This window comes from Neomonachus schauinslandi, chromosome 7, assembly GCF_002201575.2.
Source record: "Neomonachus schauinslandi chromosome 7, ASM220157v2, whole genome shotgun sequence".
In the NCBI taxonomy this organism is placed as follows: Eukaryota; Metazoa; Chordata; class Mammalia; order Carnivora; family Phocidae; genus Neomonachus; species Neomonachus schauinslandi.
The window spans coordinates 101,940,436-101,956,115 of NC_058409.1; the positions used below are offsets into that span (position 1 = coordinate 101,940,436).

General features: G+C 41.3%; 1 protein-coding gene across 13 annotated transcripts in view; it reads left to right on the forward strand.

Annotated features, from left to right (window-relative positions):
* EBF1 (EBF transcription factor 1) overlaps nucleotides 1–15,680 on the forward strand; it is a 394,047-nt gene that overhangs the window by 236,546 nt on the left and 141,821 nt on the right. The window lies entirely within an intron of this gene.

Here is a 15,680-nt window from a genome sequence, read left to right on the forward strand (position 1 = left end):
CATTGTGGTCTGAAAATAGGCAGGGAATGATCCCAATCTTTTGGTACCGGTTGAGACCTGATTTGTGACCTAGGATGTGATCTATTCTGGAGAATGTTCCATGGGCACTAGAGAAGGATGTGTATTCTGTTGCTTTGGGATGGAATGTTCTGAAAATATCTGTGAAGTCTATTTGGTCCAGTGTGTCATTTAAAATCTTTATTTCCTTGTTGATCTTTTGCTTAGATGATTTGTCCATTTCAGTGGTGGGGGGGGAGGGGGTTAAAGTCCCCTACTTTTATTGTATTGTTCTTGATGTGTTTCTTTGCTTTTGTTATTATTTGGCTTATATAATTGGTTGTTCCCATGTTAGGGGCATAGATATTTACAATTGTTAGATCTTCTTGTTGGATAGACCCTTTAAGTATGAAATAGTGTCCTTCCTCATCTCTTATTATAGTCTTTGGTTTAAAATCTAATTTTAGATTTTACAGGTCTCTGTAGATCGGTCTGTTGCCAATCTAATGTTTCTACCATTGTAGGTTACAGACCTCTTGTCCTGAGCTGCTTTCAGGATTTTCTTTGTCTCTGAGACTTGTAAGTTTTACTATTAGATGTTGGGGTGTTGACTTATTTTTATTGATTTTGAAGGGGGTTCTCTGTGCCCCGTGGATTTTGATGCTGTTTCCTTCCCCCAATTAAGGAAGTTCTCTGCTATAATTTGCTTCAATATACCTTCTGCCCCCTCTCTCTTTCTTCTTCTTCTGGGATCTCAATTATTCTAATATTGTTTCATCTTATGGTATCACTTATCTCTTGAATTCTGCCCTCGTGATCCAGTAGCTGTTTATCTCTCTTTTTCTCATCTTCTTTATTCTCCACCATTTGGTCTTCTATATCACTAATTCTCTCTTCTGCCACATTTATCCTAGGGTTAGAGCGCCCATTTTTTATTGCACCTCATTAATAGCCTTCTTGATTTTGACTTGGTTAGATTTTAGTTCTTTTATTTCTCCAGAAAGGGTTTCTGTAATATCTTCCATGCTTTTTTCAAGCCCAGCTAGTATCTTTATAATCATCATTCTGAACTCTAGTTCCGACATCTTACTAATGTCCGTATTGATTAGGTCCCTGGCAGTTGGTACTGCCTCCTGTTCTTTTTTTTGAGGTGAGTTTTTCATCTTGTCATTTTGTCCAGAGGATAATAGATGAATGAGAGAACAAAATGCTAACAGGGTAACAGTGACCCCAGAAAAATATACACTAAAGAAATCAGAAGAGACCTGAAACTGGGAGAAAAGAAAGGGAAAGAAAGAAAAAAGAAAAGAAAAAGAAAAAGAAAAAAAGGATATGATCAAATATGATCAGGCTGGTGAATAGATCAGTGCCACACACTAGAATTGGGCGTATTTTGGTCTGTTAGAAGAAACTGCCTTGCAAAATTTTAAAGAAAGAAAAACTTATATATGTACAAAAATAAGGGTAAATACGATGAAGGATGGAATATGACTGTAAAGATGAAAATTATAAAAGATTTTATAAAAGGAATTGATAAGATAAGAAGTTGGTTGAAAAAAGAAAGAAGAGAAATTAAAAAAAAAAAGGGAGAGAATGTGATTAGGCAGGAGACTAAGGCAGGAGACAAAGCCATACGCTAGAGATTTAGGGTGTATTTTGGTCTGTTAGAAGAAACTGTATCCCCAAATTTTAAAGAGAGAACAACTTATATATATATACTAAAAATAAGGTTAACTACAATGAAGGGATAGAATGACTCTAAAAATGAAAAATAAAAGATTTTTTAAAAAAGGGATTGATAAGATGTTGGTTGAAAAAGGGAAAAAGAAGAATTCAAAAAAAAAGAAAAAGAAAAAAAGAAAATTAAAAAAATGAACTTTGAAAGACTAAAAAAGAATCGGGGGGAAAAACCCATGAATTCTACGAGCTGTATTCCCGTAGCGCTGGAGTTCTGCTGTTCTCATTGATCGGTAAACTTGGTCTTGGGTGGCTGTTCTTGCTGATCTTCTGGGGGAGGGGCCTGTTGCCGTGGTTCCCAAATGTCTTTGCCGCAGGCGGAATTGCCCCGCCCTTGCGGGGTCAGGGCTAAGTAATCTGCTGGGGTTTGCTCTCGGGAGCTTTCGTTCCCTGCAAGCTTTCCCTACAGCTTTGGAGGACGAGAGTGAAAATGGCGGCTTCCCAATCTCCGCCCCAGAGGAGCTGAGAACTCGGGGCCCCACTCCTCAGTGCACCCCCCAGAGAAAAGCAGTCAATCACTCCCATCTCCCAGGTCTCTGGCCGCACTCCGTGCTTGCCCAGCCTGTGACTGAGCATTTCTATCTCTGGCACACGACCCGGTGTGGAGTCTCCAAACCCAGCAGATCCCTGCGGTGCGCTCCCGTGCCGCCCCTCCCGGGAGAGGAAGGGGAGTCTCCCCGGATCTGCCGCTTATTGGGTCCCTGCTGGAGGAGCAGTGGCCCTACTGTGCCGGGGATCGCGGTTTATGACAACCCCGAGCTGAGAGCCCACTCCTTGGCTCCGTCTCTGCAGCTGGCTTCCCCGCTCTGATACCTGGGAGCTCTGCTGCACTCAGGCACCCCTGGTCTTTCTGTGACCCCGAGGGTCCTGAGACTACACTGTCCCAGCGAGGGTTCCACCCCTCGCTTAGCCACTGGAGTGACGTCCCTCAGCGGAGCTGACTTCTAAAAGTTCTGATTTTGTGCTCCGCGGCTCTATCACTTGCCAGAAGCGGCCGACGGAGGCCCCCTCCCCGCCATCTATCCTCCCAAATATCACCTCAGATTCACTTCTCCGCACGTCCTACCTTCCAGAAAGTGGTGGCTTTTCTGTTCAGAGAGTTGCTGCTATTCTTTTCTTTGATCTCCTGTTGAATTCGCAGGTGTTCAGAATGGTTTGATCCCTATCTAGCTGAATTCCTGGGACCAGACGAAATTTCGGTCTCCTACTCCTCCGCCATCTTGCTCCTCCTCTTCTTACTATAATTTTTTAAAACTCAAAGATGGACACAGAGAAGTCCCATCATGGCCTCACAGACAAATGAGTTGCTGCTACTTTGGTTATTACAGTTTAGAATGAGGGATGCAAACTGGGACCCCTTTTCCAGACTTATTTTGTCTGACCCTTATATCGCCTGGAAGATTGGCAAGTTTCACACTTAGCAATATGTATTTCCAGCTTCTCTTGAAATGGGAGGCTCTGGCAAAACCGTCCTCATGTTCTCCATGGAGTCAATTGGCTGGAGAATAGCCAAGGCTGTCCATTGTAGACAAGGTATTCACGTATTCACTCTTCCATTCAGACATATTCCTGGTATATATATAGTTTTCCCTCCTGCTCATTTTGAGTTGCCTTAAATTCTGTGGTATATCTAAAAAATATTGGTTACAATAGGTATCATTAAAATGGTTTGTAGTTGAATGTCTAAGCTAGCAGTGTATCTTTTAAAAGTTTATTAGTCACAGATTGACACCTTGTATTTAGCAGATTTCTTTGCATGTTGATAAAATTTCCTAAGTCTTTTTTCTTAAATCCAATTATTGATCCTATAAAATAGTTATAATGAAGCATCACAAAAAACCTCGTTATGTGTTTCAAATGGTGTTAAGTGTTCTCAACAAAATCTTATATCATATAGCATTTATTTTTTAATTGAACTTCAGTGATACTTAGTAGATATTTCAAGTCTTTTGTCTTTTACACAATGGTGCTCTATTAAAAAATAATAATATATATTATATATATAAAATAACATATATATACACATACATATGTACACACACACACACACATATATATATATATTAGTGACTTAGGAGGAGGCCATAGGATGTGGAAGTTGTATAGCCTAATGTTACCAGGGCTTAAAAGATGGGATATTTTTTCTCTTTTCCACACACCTTTTTGGGACCCTCCCTTCTGCTCCTTTTCAGCTTCATCATTGTGTCAACAGCTTCATCTTCACGTTTCCACCTTGTGTGGAGGGTGTTGTCTGATATTAGCTCCCCCTATCTTCTCTCCTCCTCACCTATCCCAGTTCCTGTCCTATGATCTCTATTAGATGGGACAATGGATTATATTCCATTATGGATTCATCTCTAAGTATAGCGTTTGTAAGCATCCCGGCCTTATATCTTTCTGGGTCCAACTCGAGTAGACCAAGTTCTTCAGACTTACTAAAGAACAGTAAACCAACTGTTTTTTAGCCACTCAGACAAATATCCTGTGACTGGCTTGGATTAGGCCTGATTGGCTTGACTTGGGTCAGATGCCCATTTCTAAAGCAATCACCCAGTTTGGGGAGGTGTTGTTGTGACTAGCCAGACCTGGATGATAAGCACCACTCTTGTCCAGGCTTGGAATGAATTTGTGCTGCTGAAATATAAGGACTCTTGAGTGAGGGGGAGGAAATTTTCCAAAAGGATAATAGAGGACAGTTATGAAAATAGGGGAAAATGGATTCTGGGCATTCAACTCACAGACTCCTTCCACAACCTGTGAAAACTCTGGACCCATTCCACAGAAAAGTGTGTGCAAAAAATTTGGATATGATGTTCAGGTGTTCAGGCATTCAAGAACTCCAGTAGATCATCCATGGACTCTAGGTTAAGAATATCTGCACTAGAAAATTTCTAAGGTCTCATCCCATTCTAGTGTTCTTTGTTTTATGATGTTTTTGACCAATTTTCATGATAAAAGCTTCTTTGAAATTTCGTTTCCAGTGTTTCTGATTTAAGCTATTAAAGAGTGACACATGGTAGGGAGGGCACGAGGGTATGACCTGTGACTACAAAGCACCCCCAGAAAGACTAAATTGTGTCATTGTTCGTCTACGATATTGCTTTAGTTTCATTTTCCATCAGCATCCTTATGATATCATGATAAATAGTGCTTAATAAAGTGTCAGACTCTATTTTGCATTATGATTTTAAAATGATAAATTTCTTCTTTTATTTTTATGGACTAGAACATGCAGACTTATTGGATCATTATACTATAAACTGGAATAATTTGGAGCTCATGAGATTATTGTCCGTGCTCTGTGGGCATTATGCTCACTGGTCATTTTTATTTGAAGACTGATCCTGAGCTTTAAATCCAAATTAAGGAGTCACTTGTTTTTGTCTGAACTCAGCTTGTGTGATGTGTTGGAATGCAGTGATTTTTTTTTCCATGAAAGCCATTGCTCAAATTAAATTTATTATCCCCAGTGGTGTGTGAGCCCAGAGGATGGGAGGCAGCACATGATGATGTGAGATTGGGACCAGGGGAGGTGTGTCCAGAAAAGTGAGCAGACAAGTGGAGTGGATTTTTGAAAGGGTGCTGATGATTTCAGCAGGTTTCAAAAAGAATTTTCATCTTTAGCAGGACTGTGCTTTTTCTCTTGGGACACAGCTTTTCAGCTGATGGCTTTTTTGTTTCTGTTTTTTATCTTTTTGGTAGAAAAGTGAGCTTGTTTCTTTTCTTTGAAGCAAAAATTGGTCAAATATCAGCTTACTCTGGCAACCAGAAACTCCTTTCTTTTCTGTGGCTTGTGCTGGGGATGAGGCAGGATGGGGGAGGAAATTTATCTTTTCTTTTCTTCTCTTTTTTTTTAAAGATTTTATTTATTTATTTGACAGAGAGACACAGTAAGAGAGGGAACACAAGCAGGGGGAGTGGGAGAGAGAGAAGCAGGCTTCCCGCCGAGCAGGGAGCCCGACGCGGGGCTCGATCCCAGGACTCTGGGATCATGACCTGAGCCAAAGGCAGACGGTTAACGACTGAGCCACCCAGGTGCCCCTATCTTTTCTTTTTACGCAGAGGTGATTTAACATGTTTTTGTGCTCAGTTTCAGTGACACACGATTAGATGTTTATCCCTTCTCTTTAGTTCACTATTTCTGAGTATAACACCATTGCATTTATTACATGGTATTGACATTACTGTTGATTTTTTAAAAAATAAAGTAGGTATTAATTCTCAAGGTCCAGTGTACGTGAAAATTATTTGAATACCTTATCCCCTAACTTACTCCCACCAGGCAAGTTTCCCAGATAATTCTGATGTCGGTGACCTAGGAAGTATACTTTGGTGAGCTTCCATAAGGGCAGGAACAAAGTTGTCTCTGTGCTTGTGCTTAATGCCTAGTAGGTGCTTAGTAAATACTTACTGAATGAAAGATGGACTGAATGAATAAATGGATGACTTAAGGAAATAGGCTGAACCAAGAAATAGCAAACCATCAGCTTTAATCACTGGATTTCAACAAAGTCATCAGAAGGGTATGTAGAATTTTAGAGGAGATCCATTTCATATTATTAGTTACATGTCCTTTTTCCCTTTGGGTTATGCTTAAATGTTTTAAGAACAATGGCAAGTTTAACTTAGAGATAATATTTTAAACTTTGATGTTGAGAATTTTTTTAAGTAGGAAATTGAGGACATCAGTGGTGTGGAATCTGCCCAGTTGATAGTCTTTTATGAATTATGCATATGTGAAACTAATAAATGATCTACATTTTACAAAGGGTGAGATGGATAGCTCTTAACTATTCTCATTTGAATTAACTGGCAAATCTAGAGCATAGAGACTTTGGCAAAGACACTCATCATTTTTAGTTCTTAATTTATCCATCACAGTATGGGGGCAACATCCCCTAGGTTCTATGCTGAATGATACTTACTTCACTTTTTACAACCAGAAAATTGTTTTTTTTTTTAAAGGAATCCTATTTATAGAAAATTCAGAAAATATAGGAAAAAATTGAAAGAAGAAAGAATCTTTTTGCTATAATTCAAAGTTACTGCCATTAATATTTGTAATCAATTGAAGTCAGATATTCATTTTCTGTTTTCTATATACAGCCATACTAGGTGCTGTGGGGAACAGAATGTCACTCTAAAGGGGTCTGCAGTGTCATGGAGAGTCACATGATTACTTAAGTAACTGGAGTACAAGATGTGAAGACCAGTTGTGACAAGAGCTGAAACAGAACACAGGAGGAAGTGGTTAATTCTAGCTGGGGTATTTGGAAAGGTTTTGTGGGTTCAGGGCATGTAAGCAGCACCTGGAAGTATAAGTAGAATTATGGGAAGCTGAGATGTTCTGGAAGTAGGGAAGGCATTTCAGACCCAGATATACAGCCTATGGTGAAGGCAAGAAGGAAACTTTATGTTCAGGGCACAGGATGTACCTTAATGTGATTGAAGCAAAGAATGTTGGCAGGTGAGGGGGCCAGTGTGTCTGGAAAGGTAGAATCTTGCCATCCCCCTAGGAACTTTGAAAGATTCATGGGTATTCAGCTTTTCTTGGCAAATGCTCGAATACTCTATCATCCTCAGAGTCAAAAAGTTTTCCTGGAAGTTTGATTTTAGGGTTTTTCTCCTGTTTTATTTTTCTTTTGGAGGAAAACTTGAACCAAATAATTGTGATCTCAATACAATTGGTATTAAAGGAGAATTGGTACACATTAGGCTCTTGAGGAATATTTGTTGGTTGACTAAATGAATGACACTGAATGTTCATACTTTATCGCCTCTTGAAGAAAGAGTTGAGCATCCAGAAAAATCTCACATGTTTCAGTTACTATGAATTTGAACTTTTTGATCTCTCTCTGACATCTTTCACCTCCACAGGGGACACTAATATCGAAACCTTTTGAGGATTTAAAAGGAAAAAGTGAAATTCTAACATGAGATTCTAAATGAATCTGCTTTAAAACTTTAAACACGTAGGTGTTAAACAGAGGGGTATCACAAGCCTTTGATTTTCAACCTGTGGCTTTCTGTCTGTGAAAAAGACATTCAAAGATAGTGACTTATGGGACTGGTATCTACATAATGTATAAATAAACCCTTGAAATGATTTTCATTGACTCCTCCCAAGAGACCCAGATTATATTGGTTTTGCTTTAGCCATCATTCTCCCAATTTGGTTTGGCCCTATTACCAGATCCACCCAACTGACTAGGCTTTTGTTATAGTTCAAATGCGTTCAAAATAGGCAAGAGTGGTCACAGGCAAAATTGAAACATTCAAATTTATAATTGGGAATATTCTAGTGACAATACCAGACATTTTTATGCTGACTTTATCTTTAATTTTGAATGAATCTGGAAATGATACTAAGAGTATAGTCGGATATGGTCAATGATCTGTACTGCTATAATGTAATATGTATAAATACAAAGGACTGTAGTTAATGGATGTGGGCTTTGAAGCCAAACTACATACATTCAAATCCAAGCTCTACCACTTATTAGATAGGAAATCTTGGGCAAATTACCTAAGTATTTTATCTCGGTATCTCAGGATCATTGAGATGAGAATAGAGTTAGTACTTTATAGGGTTGTTGTGAATTAATACATGTAAAGCACTCAGAACAGGAACTCCACGTTGTATATTCATGTGTTTGCTATAATAACAACTAAGTCGAGGCATTGAGACTCCTCCTATCTCACTTTTTATGCTTGGCTTTTCAGAGTGCATCATTATTATTAAAGCAATATTGTTACTGCATTTGCCTCTTTTCCAGACTGGAGGAGGAATTGTACTAGTGACCCAGAGTTCCAACATCTGATGTCTGTCTCAAATCCTGTCCCCTAGTCTGCAGGAGTTCTGTGCTGGGTGATTCCTTGCTGATCATGTTCCTTGTAATGAAAACCGTTTAAGACGAATATGTCCTTAGCCTGTCCCCAGCCCTGAGAAGGACAAACATACATTTGAGCCTGTTCTTTGCCTCATTCCTGCTGCGGATTGGTCTATTAGGATGACTCCAAATGTCTGCCAAGGGCCAGTGTTTGTACCTTAATGCATTTTTCGCAAGAAACTCTTGGCACTTGAGTAATCTTTATAAAAGAGTATCCCTGAAGATGAACGCCTTCTCTGCAACACACCAATTTACAACTCCTTGGATGTGTCATAATTTCTCACTTCATTTCCAGTCAAACCTTGCAGCAGTAGGTATTAAGCTGCCGCACCCATCCCTGTGTCATTTCTAAAGAATTGCAATTTATTCTTTCCCTATTGGCCATTGGTTATTTGTCCCCCTCTTTCCCTTCTCACTATCCTGATGCTTTTTCCTAGCTTTCAGATTTGACTTCTAGCATGAGGAGACCCATTTGCAGTGAATCCTTTTTCTTAAAGCTATTTTTAAATTCTTTCGTCTGCTGCTATTCTATCCCAACACGTTTTTTTTTTTTTTTGTAAAATCTTGCCCCTAATTATGTCCTTCCATCAGGGCCAAACTCTGAGGTAACAAATACTTTACAAGTTGATCATGTTCATCCTTTCAGACTGAGAACACTTTCCAGAAATGCCCAAGATCTGAGGGATCTTGGCCAGGGGAGAAAGTAAACTCCTTGAAGTCAGTGGCCAGTAATACGGGCAGCCACATGCTCTCCCCCTGGGATCCCCAAGATAGTGCCACAGCTTGGTGCCATTCCACCTTCCACTGTGGGGAGAGAGAAGAGAATTTGCTTCGTCTGCAAAGAATCCCCTCCGTCATCTTATTTCTCTCTTTCTTCCTTCCTTGCCTCAGAACTGCAGGGGCTTAGGTCAAGGCAGATCCTCTCCTAATAGTGCATTTTAATATCAGAAAAGGAAAGGAGGTCAGCCCGGTGGTGAGCAACCTTTGTCCTTATACAGGTTTGGCCTCCTCAGCCCGCCCTTGTGGCATCCTTGGGATTTTGGCAGACTTATGGGTATCATATTTTCACATGGATGAACTGTACTCTACAACTTATTCTGTGTACCAGGAACCCAAAAGTGTTGACATTGAAAATAGAGTTTTTTCTTTCTAGCTGTTTTGGCTCCCTGTTTTCAAGAGAGATCTATTTTTCATGGCTGTGGCCATGGGACTCTTGTTTACCTCTCCACGGAGGATGACCATGGGGTAGTGATGGTGTTTCTGAAACAGCCCCTGGCAGCATGAGAGGTCTGGGTAGCAATAGCTGCTTTCTGGTTAAATATTTTCAATTTGGGAGAATACATGTACTCCTGGAAAGTCTTCCTTGGTTATATCTGGGCGGTAGGTTTGGTCATGAAGGCAGGCAGTTCTATGCTGTGTTGTCAAAGCAAAGATGATGGGGCAGTCTATGGAAAGGACTTCTCCAAAGAGGCCCTTTGATTTGCGAGGCATTTCCCTCTCTACCCTCCAGTTAGTGTGTGTGGGAGCAGCTTGAACTTCACACAGAAGGGACCCCACAGTTGTTTCCACGCAGCTGTTTCCTGTGTTGGGGCAGAGTGAACCTCCGTGTCCTGAATATCTTTGGGAAAGATGATCTGCCACGTAACCATCTGTGGACATAAGTCAGAAAAACTTTTGGGGAGCCTTAAGACTGCAAATGGGGGTTTTATGTCTTGGTTTAGGTGTGCCTTGATGCTTTTCTTTTCCAGCCTAGACATTATGACAGCAGCTGAAAACATCCAAACGTGATTTTTTCAGAATTTGGGTGAGGAAGGTAAAAACTCAACCTGCTCGCCCTAGATCTATATTGCAGTGCTTTGCATAATATTTAATTATGTACAAGCTGTTGCCTAATGGTCAGTTTTACTGTGTGCACCCTTCAGTTCTGACTAGCTGGAGTCCTCCATGATTTAAGCTGCTACCTCTCTCCTTTATGTGTCTTGGTCTTTGGGTAAAGCTGCTCTAGTCATTATTGTCTCTCCTTGGTTTCTTCTTTTTTCTTTTTGTAGGTCATTCAATGAAACCTATAGTTCTTGTCAGTTACATAGGTCTTTGCTTCTTTTCTTAACCTTCACATTTCAAGAGAAAATAATCCTTTTTGTATCTGAAAATCTAAACATTCTTAGTGCTAGGTAGTGAGCAGTTGCCAGAAATAAATAATGATGAAAATAATGATCCCTTTTTCTATGCTGGGTACTATTTAAACATTTCACATCTGTTATTTAACTCTCAATGACCCCCTAAAGTAAATTCTGTTATTTTCCCCATTTTACAGATGAGAAATTTGAGGCACAGAGAAGTTAAGTAATTTGTCTAAAGTCACAAAATTAAACAGCAAAGTTAGGATTATGACACAGTGGTGCTGGAGAGAAGTATTGTTACTCCCATGTTTTAATAAGGCCACCGAGGTTCAGGGAACTGCAGAAATTTACCCAGCTTATCTTATCTCCAACCCAAGCTCTTGCCCAGCATTCTCTATTGCCATCTTTATTGTAGAATGTTCTCATTTCTACTGCTTGGAGGTCCTGGATTCTGTTTAGTTGAACAGATTTACTGAAAAACAGCTGGGTTCTGTATCCTGTGTCATGTGCTGGGTATACAGAGATAATTTTTACTTGTTGTTACTTTACATCCTCATATAGATGGGTCAGGTTCTGTTGGCTAAATCAATGATTTTTCTTTTTGGGGGAGCCTAGACGTATCTTTGGTATCCAGTATTGTGCTAGTTAAATGGAAGGATACTCAATATACTGACTATCTATTGGTTGGTAAAATGTGATACAAGTAAACCATTGAATAAATAGTTTTGTTCTACAAATGTGTGTGTTCAGTTCAGTTAATGTTCAATGATGGGCTAATGTCCTACATTAGCCTGATTGATGAACCTAGACACAACTTTTAATGGGATGTCACTTTTAGTTTTATGACTGTCTCTTTCCTAATTGAGGTAGGAGACTAAAAGTTTCAATAGCTCACATGTTGAGCCCTTATTGGGTTGACTTTTGGAAACCTACACTCTTCTTGAAAAAAAAAAATCATACAACTAGAAGTCAGGGCATGTGGATTGTAGTTCTGGCTATCATAACTGTTATAACTGTGTGGCTATTATCATGTCTCCTGATATCTCAATTTTCTCATATGCATGGTGAAAAAGTTATACTAAGTGATGGTTCAGATCACTTATAAAGTCCTGTAATTCATGGAAAAAAACTTATACCGTAAGGACTCTTTTGACCAATATAGGGTATGAGTTTAGTTTTGACTGTAGATAAATATCTTAATTTTGTTGAGTTTAGTTTTCTTGCCTTTTAAATAGGTTGATAATTCCTGGCATGCCTAATTTATAGGACTTCCATGAACGTTTAGTGAGATACTGGAGATAGAAGTGCTTTGATTCATGTAATACACTGTATGAACAGAAGATGATATTATTCATATTGAGAGTTAACAGAAAGGTGTTGGGTTTCTTGCCCCACGCCTTCCACCCCCCAAAAAGACTGGAGTTTGGTTCTGGTTGGGCTGTTTCCTGGAGTTTCTGGAACTCCTTGGAACTTTATAGGGTCAATAGGGGCTTTGTCCTGCCTCCAGTCTGTTTCCCACGGTTGGGAGAAGGCTGCCACACTCTTTCTCCTGACAACACTTTATCAAACACACCCGCCACACAAAATGTGGTAATTCATGAGACAAAAGTGAGGTTTTGAGTTACAATAACCTCCGCTTTGTTAAAACCCCCCTCGGAATCTGAGATCCTCTCCATAGGCCAGCAGGCATGCATGCGTCCCCCATTTACAAATGCCTAAAAAACAGCCCGATAAATCATCCCCAAAATGTGTGTGCCACGTCTAACTCTGTCTCTCAGTGGGGATATTTTTAACTCCTACTTCTAACTCCTCTCAGTTCCTTTAAGGAAGTGTGATCTGAAAGGGTCAGGCATTTGGCATCTACTGAGGGGAAACTTTGAAAGAATTCCTGAGGCTCCCCCTGGGGTAAGGCTGGCTTCCCCCAAAAGAACGGGTCCTTCAGAGCGTCTTTGCCACATAAGGGCTTGTGTGAGGCCCCAGGCACCCATGGATGCCGTCTCTTCCCGGCGACAGATGGTCAAGGCTTCAATTTCAGCAAGCAATCCACTGTCGAGAGGGCGGGCAAGAGATTCTGCCAGCATGCCAAGTGACAGGGCAGCTTAGGGTAACAGGGATCTGGTGTGTGCCCAGCATAGCTTTTGTGCTAACGATGGGCTGGTGACAGGCACCTCGCCCCTGCTCATCGTTAAGGCAGAAGATGCCCTACTCCCTTGATTCTGTTTCTCTCTGGCAGAGCTAGCGTCCTGTTTGCTTGTCTTTCAAAATCCATTTTGGCACCAGATGGCTCCCCTCATGGTGGCTAGCAGTTGTCTGACTTGAAGATGCCAGAGGGTGTGCTGACAGCTCCTTCTAACACAACCTGAATCTGCCTGTCGGGTCGGGGCTCGAATGTCTTAAACACACACTGGCGGCAATATTATCAACCCTGGGGAACCGGGGGTGGGGGCCACTGGAGGGAGAATGGCCATGACATCTCCCTCCACGATATTTACGCTGCTGGTATGGAAATCATAATGCCAGTAATTATTCTTATTTGTACGGTTACTCTTATTTACACTTACTAGTGTAAATGCCGTTGTGGTACAATGACTACCGATGGTACAGTTGGGACTAACTGCACTACTTCTATTATTACTAAAACTGTAGCATAATGGTTAAAAGCACAGGCTCTGGCCAAATTTGAGTTCTAGACTCAGAGTTACTAACCTTTGGGCAAGTTTTTTAAGTTCTCTGAACCTCAGTTTCTTCATCCATAAAATGGGCTTACTACCAGAGGTTACTTAGGGGGGTTAAATGGGGAAAATGTATTTGAAGTTCTTAGCACTGTGCTGAGCACTGGTTAAGCACGTAACACCGGGGGAGCCATTATTACTCCTGCCACCATCGCCAAGCTTACCAGGTACCAGGCGTTCTCGCAGCTCGTGTTTGCGATTGACCTACAAGGTAGGGACTGTCACTAGAAGTTTATAGAGAAGTGGTGCTGAGAAGTTCAGCTACTTATCCAAAATCACACAAGCAGTACCTGCCCAAGTTGGGATATGAACCCCATTCTGGGTATTTCTAAAGGCTGTATTTCTAAAGGCTTTTCCTTCATACCACACTGATTCTTACTGTCACTTTAGTGGCAATGAGTCCTCTCCCAGGGCTTGGCGTGGTTTTTAAAAATGCCCTTCCAACTAGCTGTGCTTGAAAGAAGCAGCCAGTTTTCACATTTTAGGTGTCTTTGGCTTGAACCCCAGTAAGATGACAGACTCACTACCCTTGAGTTTCACCACCTTAACTTCTGAAAGTCATGTGTGATTACAGGGCCATCCAGCCCTGGCCTTCTGAGAGCTCAGAGGAAAGGACCCCTCCCTCAACCTCTTTCCCTTCCCAAGTCTGCCATATTGAAAGGGGACATGAGTCAGGACCAGCTGATGGCCCCAGGGAAGGACAGTGCTGTTCTTCCTACTGGGGAAGGGGTGCCAGACCAGATTCCATTTTACAAATTTGGGCTTCAGCGGTGTTCCATGAGTCATTTATCTTGTACGAAAGGTTGATAAACTTTGGCCTCTGTGGAGAGAACCTGGAAGTAAGGGCAAATGATTTTTCAGAGGCCTGCTTTTATTGATGAGCGGTTGAATGGTGCATGATGTTGAAAGAGTCATTTTAGGAAAATGTTTACATCTTATTTTTTTAAGGATTTTATTTGAGAGAGAGAGAGAGAGAGGGTGAGAGAGCATGAGCAGGGGCAGACAGAGAGAGTGAGAGAGAGCATGAGCAGGGGCAGAGAGAGAGTGAGAGAAAGCATGAGCAGGGGAAGACAGAGAGGGACAAGTAGACTTCCCACTGAGCAGGGAGTCTGACGCGGAGCTCCATCCCAGGACCCCGAGATCATGACCTGGGCTGAAGGCAGACGCTTAACGACTGAGCCACCCAGGTGCCCCAAGATGTTTACATTTTAAAATGTTCTTTTGGTTGACAAAGTTACTGTCTCTCTTCAGAATTACTCCCACACTACATTCTCCTCTTTACAGGGACCAGAGAGGAGAGAGATTCTTCTGGGATCTCTCTCAGTTCAGTATTCAGAAACCAGTTAAACTCAGTGCAACTTTGTACTGTGTTCTCATTTCTGAAGACCCCTGTATTATTTGCTCAATAGACTTTGTGCTCAGAGCTAAATTCAGACTGAGGCATCACGGCGTGATAGTTCTTCACAGGTTATATGTATCGAGGTGGGAGTTTTATACTCCAGTGCAGGCTTGAATGGGAGAAAGGTGAAGAAAAGAAAATCCCTACAAGAATTTAACTGCCCAGCATTTTAATACATTCTGATATTTTTGGAAAATATGCGGGCCTGATAGCCATAGGCCTACAAGTAAAAGGGAATGGAGAACTCAGGGTGGTTTTTATTCATTTATTTTTAAATTTTATTTATTTATTTGAGAGTGAGAGAGAGAGAAAGCAAGAGAGAGCATGAATAGGGGGAGAGGCAGATGGAGAGGGAGAGGCAGAATTCCCCGCTGAGCAGGGAGCCCGATGTGGGGCTCGATCCCAGGACCCTGGGACCATGACCTGAGCTGAAGGCAGATGCTTAACCGACTGAGCCATTCAGGCGTCCCTCAGGGTGGTTTTTAAAATGCTTCTTTCCCCAAACATGGGCCAGTGGAGAACAAGCAGATTGCCAATATGAATGTCCTAATAGCACACCTTTGATACCTGCTGTTTTCCTGTGATGGACTTTAACAACTACAACATAAGAAATAATTCAGGGGGCGCCTGGGTGGCTCAGTTGGTTAAGAGTGCGTCTTTTGGTTTCAGCTCAGGTCATGATCTCAGGGTCCTGAGATTGAGCCCTGCATGTGACTCCATGCTCAGCGGGGAGTCTGCTTGAGATTCTCTCTCCCTTTGCCCCTCCCCCCAACCTGTGAGCTCACGTGCGAGCTCTCTCTCTCAC